A 10774-nucleotide genomic window follows, 5' to 3' on the forward strand; every position below is an offset into this window, starting at 1 on the left:
TTGAGATTAGGAATCTCATGCTCCTCCGATGGGTGAAGGCCATCTGCCTGCCTCCCATAAGAGTAAGAGAAATAATGCTGCTTAGCATTTATGTCATGCTTTTTGGTGAGATTAGCCTCACACATCATCCCAGAAGAGTCTTTTTTTTCTGCTGCAAGGGATCTGGGTGGCTTCAGCTGAGGGCTTCTCAGGGCAGGGAGTGGGTGCCCCCTTGTAGTCTGTAACTATTTTGCTACATCACCACCAACACTTTCTCAAGTCATCCATCCTGTTGCTCCCAGAGACCAGCCAGAAGCTCTTCAGATGACACCACAGTCTCAGTTATGGATAAAAACTGCCCCAGTTCAGTAAATGTCAACTCTGCCAGCCTAGGTCCATAAATCCCTCTGAACTCCCCCCCCCCCCCGATTTACTCCAAAGTTATTTCTTCCCTACACCCCATCAGCAGCCCCTGACCTCATTCTGGGGCATGTTGCTGGAGGAAGCAAGTTGGTCCCTTCACCCTCTGATTGAAGGTCACTCACCACTCTGCCAAATAGCTCCCTTTTTGCTGTCTAGCAGCGGGACAACCAAGCTGGCTTTTGTCCTTCCAGGCCTCATTGCATGGTTCTCTCCATAGAATGTCATTCTCCCCCCCTCCCTTTCTGAATGGCAAGAGTGAGGTAATGCATTGGAGATGTGAACTTTAGCAGAATGGTAGCATAATGCTGACAATGACGCTTATTCAATCGTTCAAATATCTTAACAGCTCAGATAATGCCATCAGAAAAACGCCCGCCACTTAAGTGCACTTCATCACGCCAGGCTGACCTACTTGCCAGCTCTCTAAAGAGACACAATTATTCCAAAGTGTGGACTTTCCATTCCCGGGCGTGGATGAACTCGGTCAGAAAAATCACCTTCCAAACTTATGTTCAAGCAGGATGGCTGGGGAGACCATTTTTCTTCAGAAAGTTTGTGAAACGTCTGGCAAAGAACTCTCTTGCTTAGGTGTGTCGGCAGGAACTTTGCATGCACCATTTGCCTTCCAAGGCATGACCGGTGGCAATGTGTAAGAGGGTTCTTTCTCTGTGGCAGAATCCCATCTGCGGAACTCCCTGCTCCAGGAAGTTAGAATGCCTTCTTATTTATCTGTGTTCCGCTGCCATTGGGAGGCTTTTTTTTTGTTTAAACAAGCCTTTTCTGTCTCTCCTGTGAATGTTCAAGTTTATTAATCATCAGCCCAAGCTCTCTGGGGCCCAGTTTTATTGCTGCTGTTCTGAATTGTGTTGGTATTTAATTGTTTTCACAATGAGACCATAGTTAACTTTATTTTTAGGTTGGTTTTTGATACTTTGTTAGCTGAGTTTTAGAAGGGGAAAGTGGGTTAGACATTTTGGTCTGAATAAATACCTGTGTTTCCCCTTTTTAAGACACCGTCTTATAACTGTTTTTCCTCAAAAAACACAGGGTGGCTTATTTTCGGTGGGATGTCTTATTTTTTCCCCTCCTCCTGCCGCGGCCGGCATTGCTGCTACGCCTATCACTATGTCTTATTTTCGGGGTATGGCTTATATTCCTTGAATGCTTAAAAATCCTGCTATGGCTTATTTTATGACTACGTCTTAAAATAGGGGAAACAGGGTAAATAAATTCTATACTTAGAAGGGACTTGCCTATGTTTGGCTTATAAGAAAGAAGACTGCGGCCAGTTACTTCTGAGTAATCTAGCAGATTGTGGTTAGCCAAACCAACATTTGTTGGACTACCCATCATTCTTGAGAATTGGACCATGTTGGCTGGGGTTGATGGCAGTTAGTCCTACATCATCTGGGCCGGGACAACCACAGGTTAGCCATCTCTCATTACTTCAGGGGGGTTTTGTTTTTAGAGCACATTGTCAAATTAAGATCATGTTGTCATGAAATTCATGGTAGCTGCTGCTGAAGCCAAAACAACAAAAAGTCTTCTGGCACCTTGGAGATAAGCACATTTATTATGGAAAAAACTTTAATGGACTAGAAGCTACTTCCTCAGATTCATGCAGATGTGAACACAATGGGCTATACCAGGCACCCCCAAACTTTGGCCCTCCAGATGTTTTGGACTACAATTCCCATCTTCCCCAATCACTGGTCCTGTTAGTGAGGGATCATGGGAGTTGTAGGCCAAAACATCTGGAGGGCTGCAGTTTGGGGATGCCTGGGCATTATCTGCCTTTATCTGCCTTGTTATTCCTGTGGGAACGTTTTCTTGCTTGGAATGGCTTGAGCAATAAATGGTGGTCTTTGCACCTTTTAAGTCCTTCCTGGCCAGGGTGCTAAATAAAATAATCCAGGTTGGCTTTTCCTAAAGGAGTGATCTTAGGACTTATCCACACTTACCTTTCATTTGCTCTTTCCAGGCATGGTCCATGGTTTAAAGCTCTGTGTCTAAGCACCTCCCCTTCTTCTTCTTCTTTTACTCTGAAGATTTCCCCATGAAAATCTGCTCTTTAAAGCTCAGCCTGAGGAAATGTCAATCTATGGGGAATCCAAATGGACCTTTGGTCCAATTCAGCTTTAAAGAGTGTGCCTTTGCAGGGAAAGCTCAGGGAGAAAAATCCCCCCAAAGCAAAACATAAATAAAAATGCTCAGCCACAGAGTATTAAAGTGCAGACCTCTGCTTGGAAAGAGTGGGGCAAAAGGTAAGTGTGGACAAGTTCTCAGTTGGGGGTTGGGGTGGGGAGATAATAATGTTATTTTCTGCACCTGTCATGTACTGACTCTGATGCTGAAGTCTCTCACCCGCAACCCACCTACTGCTGTCCTTAGAGGGGCCACACTCTGTTCTGCTGTTCTGACAGAGCCTTGGGAGCATATCCATCAGATCCTTATTCCACCACATGGGACTCAGCTACCTGGGAAGCAGGACATGCTATTCCGAGGCAGTTGTCTATTGTGACGTTTGGTAATTTATCCCCTTTCAAGTGACATTTTATATTAAGCATTTCCCGGCACGTCCTAATTACAAGGTAAATAAACAGGGCCCTCCCTTCCAGTTATTTTGTGCTGCTGCTCTATTACCAGCAAAGGGAGACTCTACGAGAAGGACGTGACAGGCAGTTCTTGCCAGCCAGCAATTATGTTTATGGCCTCCTGTGTTTTTCCTTGTAGTGGTCCTTCGTGCTGAGGATGGTTTTCCTTTCTCTCTCTGCTTCCTGCTTTTGCTTCTTCTTTAGCCGCCTCCTTCCATCTTGGTCTAGCCATGTTTATCCTGGAGAAATTGAGAACTAGAGATGTCACAAGGAATAGGATAGGTGCAGTCACAAAAGCATGCTTTCTCATGAACAGGGATAGGATGAAGAGAGAGGGCTTGCTCTGCACAACCCATGAGTTCCTCCTGCCACCTTCACCCCCCAGCCCACTCCATTGCACAGGGCACGAGAAGGGGAGGCAGTAGCAGTGGAGGCAGAAATGGAGGCTGTACAGATGCTTTGAACATCCATTTTCCATGTGGGATAAGGGGCTGGGACTACATTTTCCATCCCTCTCAGTTGGGAAAATTACTCTATTTGCATCTGTTTCTGCTGGTTCCAGGGTCAGCAGAATTATGTGCGACCTTTTTTTGATACTCAAGCAGTTTTACGCTGATGCACTGGAGCTTGAACCGCCCACCTTATTGCAAGATTGCTTAAGCAACTTCCCAAACCCCTTCCTTCTCATTCTCTTGTATTCAACCTGACTTGCAGCCAGTCCACGAGGAGCTGTCCATAGTGCTGACCACCTGGGACTCTGCTTGGTCTTGTGCTTGGCCAGTCGCTCCCTGAAATTTTCAATCTGGAGTGGGACTTTACTCTTCACTTCTATACCCCCAAAATGTTAGTTCCTGGTGGTGCAAGAGTAAGAAGACTCTGCCATCAGAGAAACCTACCTGCTATATTTCTGCACAGGCTTCTCTTCTGGCTGAGCCTCCTAACTGGAGAAAAAGAAACATAGAATCATAGAACTGTAGAGTTGGAAGTATCCCAATGGTCATCTAGTCCAACTCCCTGCAATGCAAGAATTACAACTAAAGCATCCATGACAGATGGCCATCCAAGTTCTGCTTAAAAACCTCCAAGAAAGAAGAGTCAAACAGCTCTTACCATCATAAAGTTCTTCTTGATGTTTAGTCAGAATCTCCTTTATTGTAACCATTGGTTTTGGTCTTACCCTGTAGAGCAGGAGAAAACAAGCTTGCTCCATCTTTTCCAGGCTAAATATACTCAACTCCTGCAACTATTCCTCATAACGCTTGATTTCCAGACCCTTTATCATCTTGGTTGCGCTCCTCTGCATGTGTCCCAGCTTGACCAAATCCTTCTTAAATTGTGGTGCCCAGAACTGTACATAGTACTCCAGGTGTAGTCTGACCAAGGCAGACTAGAGCAGGACTATGACTTCAATTGATCAAGACACTATACTTCAGTCTAGAATAGCATTGGCTTCTTTTGCTGCTGCGTCACACTGTTGACTCACGTTAAGCTTGTGGTCTACTAAGACCCCAGATCTTTTTCACATGTACTACTGGCAAGCCACGTGTTCCCCATCTTATACAGGGTGAGTCCTTTAAAAGAGGCCCCGTGGATACAGAGTACACATGTTCCAAGGGGCCTCTTTTAAAAGACTCACCCTGTATTTGAGGAGCTGATTCTAGGACCTTTACTGGTATCAACATTAAACTGACTGGTTGGTAGTTACCTGGGTCTTCTTTTTTTCACCATTTGAAGATGGGGACAACATTTCCTGTCTTCTAGTCTGTAGGGACCTCACCTGTCCTCTGATAATTCTCAAAGATTATAGACATAGGCTCCAAGATTACACCTGCAAATGAAAGAATGACTAAAAGCAGGGGCAGGGTCACAGTTAGGGAAGTATGTGGCATGCCACAGTATGTGGAACTGGGCTAGCAGAGAATCTTGCTCCCAGAAGCTCCCTCCTCCTGCAAGCCATCTGCCGTCCTTGCCTGGGTCTTGCACTACAGCTTGTCTGGCCTGATCTCCACAATTTCTTTTTTCCACTGCTCCTGATAGAAAAGTTAGATTAACAGACAGCTTGCAGCTCCATGAGCAGAGATTCTCTCCCCCTCCAATATGGGAGCATTCCAAATTAAAACTTATCTTCTACTGGCCACAAATTGAATCAGCATTGTGAAGATCAGATGTGATGCCCAACATAACCAGGTTTTGTCAAGACAGATTCAAAGCACCAACCTCTGAGACATGTTGGGCTCAAAACGTCTTTAAACAAAGAAATGAAAGTGCAAAGGTTGGAAAGAAGGGACTTTCTACTTCATGGACCAGCAGCCAGAGGAGTCTGAAGCCTTATCTGTCTGTAAAGATGAACAAATATCTCCCCCAGCACCCATGGCCAATGTTATGCCACTTGACATGTATTTTCAGTGCTATGACATTAGATTGAGATCTCTCGCCATTGAATACATGAGTATGTGCATTATGGACAATTTTGAGTACGGCTTCCATACGTCCGGAATTTCCCAGACATAACTGGAATACTGCAGTCAGAAGCAGTGTCTGGGCGGGAAAATCCGGGCGTATGGCAACCCATGCCGGCAGTGTCGTTTTTGGCAATTTCGCTTTAAAATTGGCTCAAAAACTTTGGGCAAAACTAAAAAAAGTCTCAACAACTTTGCCAAAAAAGCTCTCTTTTTGAAATATGGCGATCCTAGTTTTGAGGCAATTCCCAGAGTCCCCATCCATAATCACAGAAGTCATGGAATGTTCATGGATGCTTTAACTTATCTGGCAGAAATTGTCCATGTTGCAATGTTAAATAAATTGGTGCGACTTCTGTGAAGGAAGTAAACGGGGGGTGGGGAGACCTTCACACATAAACTAGGGTGAGGACAGACTGCTTGCTCCTGGCAAGAAGGGAGCAGGAAGGCAAAGAGGTTTGGAGGTTGCCCAACTGTGCTGCCATCAGTCTTCATGCCCAGCTTGTAAGCCTCCCAGACTCACCTGACTGACCACTGTAGAAAACAGAAGTGTTAACCAGGTGGACCTTTGGTCTGGCTCAGCAAGACTGCTCTCACATTCTCCATTCTTGTGGCAAACAGGTTGCTTTTTTCCTTTCGCAGTGGGTGTGGAGCTACTGGGTGAATAGTCTTGGCATGTATTAGGAGCCTGTAGAATTCCATCCATCCCTGATTCTTTAGATCAGGCATAGGCAAACTCGGCCCTCCAGATGTTTTGGACTACAATTCCCATCATCCCTGACCACTGGTCCTGTTAGCTAGGGATGATGGGAGTTGTAGTCCCAAAACAACTGGAGGGCTGAGTTTGCCTATGCCTGCTTTAGATAATTTCTCACCATTCTTTCCTTCCCAGGCGTGTGGGGAGGGGTAGATGAGGGAGGGGAGCAAGCAAGGCTTCTTCAGGAACTGCTGCGTGGCAGAGATACGTTCAGATGGACTTATAAAAGACACATACAGGATGATTAATTTGTCTATCGGTAAATCTCACTTTCCTCTGTCGTTTTCTTTGCATGTGCAAATTGGTCTTGGCATTAATTAAGTTGATTTCGTTACACTCTCTTTAATTTGTCAGGATAGTCTTTCTTTGCTGGGCAAAGAGGAAAATGCTTTGGAGAACTGTCACAACTGCAGTTGTGTTGAGTGCTTGCCCCCTTTCCCTTAGAGAGCCACCCAGAGAAGAAGAGTCGTTATCAATTAGGCCTATTTGCATGCCGATGAGCTTCGTCATTTGAGTTTAGCCAGATTTGCAAATACTGACATAGTCGAGTTGACCCTTTGTATACTTTCACTTCACTATACTGCTATGCAAAGGAGGTTCGTGACAGAACTGGTAACGAATCAGACTTTATTTTGCATGGGTCTCTTCTGAAATGAGGCCTTATTAGGCCAAGGAATATCTTTAAATTTCATCTGTAATTGCAGAGCAAACAAACTCCTGAGCTCCATTCTCCTCCTCCTCTTCTTTCTTGCCGGCATCACATGGCTGAAATAGGAAAGAGAGTCTTGCTCTCCTAATTAAGGCCTGGTTTGATTTCTGCAGTCTCTCCTGTCAGATGGTCTTTAGTCTTTCAGAGGTATTCTTCTGCTCGAGTTACTTAAAGCTTACTGGAACACCTATTTATAGTCGGCTCCCCCATAGTGATCTGCCTGAATTAAAATTATAACAGAGGGAGGGGGAGAGGGAATAGGGAGAGTCTGTAACTAAGAAAGCATTACCACGGTGACAGGCGTTGCACATTAAGAAAAAGGCAGGCAGCCTTGCGATTCCCTCGGTGGAAAAATTAGATGAGAAACGCTTTAAGCCACCAGCTAGTTGGCATAACAAAACTGCACAACCCCCCCTTACTTTTTTTTTAAAAAAGGACACCCTCCTACCTGATTTTGCCAGCTCAGTTTTGCAGCTGGGAATCTGTGGCTGGATCCCTGCTCTGTGGGAGCCCAGTCTGGACACCAGGGAAGCAGTAGCAGCTCCTCTCTCTCTGGTGTGGCCACTGGAGAGCAGAGAGAAGGTTATACTGGCCGTTACTGGTTGAACAGCCTGCAGAGCAGGTGATTTCAAAAGCCTGGGGCTTAATGTTCCAAGAAGAGTTGTGTTTAGTGCTGCCAGGAGTGCATGAGGGTGGGAAATCAGCTGAGCCTCTCCTGACAGTTCCTCATATATTGAAGGCAACTGAAAACATCCTGAACTGGATCCCAGGGCAGAAGATCTGTTCCCTTGTTGCGATATGGCAGCAAAAAGAGAACATGGCGGTGAAGGCTTTCCACTTTCTTTTCAGCTGCCATCAACACTGATACCAGCTCTTTCTTGTTGGTTTGGGCACCAAGCCCGGAAGCAAGCAAAGCAAGGAGGACCTTAATTATTATTATTTTTAAATTTTATTATTTGTACCCCACCCATCTGACTGGGTTGCCCCAGACACTCTAGGTGGCTTCCAACAAATATAAAAGCATCAAGCATCAAAACATTAACTTCAGGTTAAGAGCATGGATTTGGGGAGTGGGTAGGCAGAATGGTCTGAGCTTTTCAGGTGCAAGTTTGTTAGCGATAAAGGAGAACAGCTACCAGAAGGAAGCAAAGTTGTGCTGCAGGCAAATTCATACTATTGGTGTCATTAAACAAACAAAATTCAAGCCCCCACAAACTTCATTATCAGGTATTCTCAGCATAACTCCAAATGAAGAGTGGTGGAGGGAATGAAGACAAATCTTACAGAGCTTCCATAAGGTAGGAAGAGAGGAGTCCCACGTGACCTGCAATCTGGTTTTGCAAGACCCCTCAAAGAATATACCCTCCTGCTTTGAATTTCTAAGAACATCTGAAGATCCATGTCAGATCAGACAAAAGGCACATCTAGTCCAAAATCCTGTTTTCACAGCGGCCAATCAGGTGCCTCTTCTGGGAAACCCAGGAGCAAGACTTGAGCGCAACAGGACTATTTCCACTTTTGATCCCAAGCAACTTGTATTCAGAGGTGTGCTGCCCATGACAACGGAGGCAGAACATAGCCATCATAGCTAGCAACTCTTTGCAGCCTCACCTCCCACAAATTGGTCCAAACCTATTTCAAAGTCATCCAAATCAATGGCAACCACTACACCTCACGGGAACAAATATCATAGTTTAACTATGTGAAGAAGCACTTGCTTTTGCCTGTCCAGCATCTTCCAATATAATTGTAAGTTGTTTTAAACTGTTTTAAATATTGTGTTGTTATGTCCCACCCTGGGACCTTAGGGTGATGGGCAGGTAATGAATTTAATAATAAAATAATAAAAAATATGATGGGGGGGGGAGTTTGTCTGTTCCCCCACCATGGCTAATTTTATGCACCTCTATCCTTTCTCACCTTTTTTTCTTAAGCTGAAATGCCCTCTTTAGGAGAGTTGCTGCACCAGCCCCCAGATCATTGTCATTGCATGACTTTTTGTGGCCAATTTAAACGCAGTGTTCATGTGTGTGTGCGTGTGTGCGTGTGTGTGTGTGACTTAGAATGTAAATTCAGACCAGGCACCTGGCCTCAGGAACAAGCATCTTGGATAGCTCAGTTGGTTAGAGTGTGGTGCTGATGATGTCAAGGTTGGAGTTGTGGTCCTTATGTGGGGCAGCTGCATATTCCTGCATTGCAAGGGAATTGGACTAGATGATCCTCGGGGTCCCTTCCAACTCTAGAATCCTATGATTCTATGATCTTGGGGTAAAAAGGTGGAATGGGCACTACTTGAAAGGGAGCTGTATCAAAGCTGGTGGATGCAGGGCTGTGGACCTGGTGGAAGGTAGCAGACGTTGGCATGGTGTGTTTGCATATGGAAGATGGCAAAAGTGCAAAATATCAGCCAGCTTCAGCCTTGTGACATCCTGTTGCCAGATGATTGCCTGCTTTCTAAAACAAGGGCTATGGTGGAGAGGAAATATGTTTTTTTAAAAAGTGTAAGAATAGAAGAATAGCCCTGATGAATCGGCTCAAAGGCATCCCATTCTCACAGTGGCCAACCCGATGCATATAGGGAGCAAGACCTGAGTGCAACTGGTACCCAGAAACATCACTTCCTCTGATGGAGGGGGGGTAGAACACATCTGCCAGGGTTTATCAGTGTGACTGCACCCTGACAGGTCCCCTTGCATCCTTAAGGTACAATATAGTTTAGGTCAAGATGCCCTAACCCTTGAATTCCACCAGCCCTCTAAAACAGGATCTCAGGGTCCCTTCCAACTCTATGATTCTACAGTAGAGCCCAGAATCGCATTTCACAAATGTGCTTACATGCTGAAGGGCCGGAGAACCGTTATGTAGCACAGCTAGCTGGACAGAAGGTAGCTTCAAGAGGCCACACTGGTTTTTGCAGGAGCAAGTATGAGCCAGCTGCATCACTCAAATCACATGGTTGACAACTCAGCATATGTTTGAATAGCCCTTTATGAGAGCTGGGGCAATAAACACAGTGTTACAGACCAGGTTATGAACCTGGCAATGTACTAGGGTCTGTAGGGCTTGAATCTCATGGCCTGTTGTTGCCACTGAGCCAAGTGAACCATCTGAAACAGTGTGCTCAGGCTTCAGCAATGCCCACTCCAGGCAGAGAAGAGGTTGTATCAATTGCAAAGCTAAGTTAGTCACCTTGCAGTGTACTTGCTCCGCTAGTGAAATGTTGCTGTGTAAGAGATTGCAAAAGCAGTTAGTCTGTGTACCGGATTCAGCCAATGCCTGAGACCTGGACTGAATTGGGGGGGGGGGGAATCTGCACATTGCTTGACCGGATTGCTGTAGCTCAGGTGACCCAGAGAAATCTGGGGCTGTCAGGAGGCGAGGTGTCAGACAAGACTGAGAGACAGGCGTTGGGGTGGGAAAAAGGAAAAAAATGCAAAAATTCCTAGGAAAGTAAGAGTGACTTACCTGACTGGCCATGTCATTGTAGGAGAAAGTATTGGTGGAGTGGTGGTGGATGCTTTTGAATGCAGAGTGCAGACCTTTCTGCCTAGCCTCTCCTCCCCATCCAGTGCCCCATTCCCTGAAGCCACACTGTGCAGGATGGATATCCAGAGTTCCTGTGCTGAGCTTCCCCTGGCACGGCCCATTAGCACAGCAGTAGCAGCAGCAGGTGCAAGGAAGAAGCCGAGAGGTTGAACTCTGCTCCAATTTGCAGGGCTAGAGTTAATATTTGCTGAAAGGACTGGTCTGCCAATCTGTTACAATGATGCCTATTTGCAAGTGTAGCTGAATTCTCATTAGCCAGCATGAGACACGGGCACGGGGAAGGCGCAGGGAGCAGATTTGCTGCTGT

The 10774-nt window shown here is 45.7% G+C and overlaps 1 long non-coding RNA gene across 2 annotated transcripts; it reads right to left on the reverse strand.

The window, feature by feature from the left end:
• Positions 1-527: 527 nt before the first annotated feature.
• LOC118097325 (uncharacterized) lies at positions 528-10512 on the reverse strand. Of its 2 annotated transcripts, XR_004694025.3 has the most exons (6): positions 10387-10512; positions 7370-7485; positions 4702-4824; positions 4107-4174; positions 3893-3937; positions 528-3235 (listed from the first exon to the last, which is right to left on the reverse strand). It is a non-coding gene; the product is annotated as an uncharacterized LOC118097325 (long non-coding RNA). The 2 variants fall into 2 exon arrangements; XR_015947003.1 differs by lacking the exon at positions 4107-4174.
• Positions 10513-10774: the final 262 nt, after the last annotated feature.

The sequence above is a fragment of the Zootoca vivipara genome, chromosome 14 (genome assembly GCF_965207765.1).
Source record: "Zootoca vivipara chromosome 14, rZooViv2.hap1.1, whole genome shotgun sequence".
In the NCBI taxonomy this organism is placed as follows: Eukaryota; Metazoa; Chordata; class Lepidosauria; order Squamata; family Lacertidae; genus Zootoca; species Zootoca vivipara.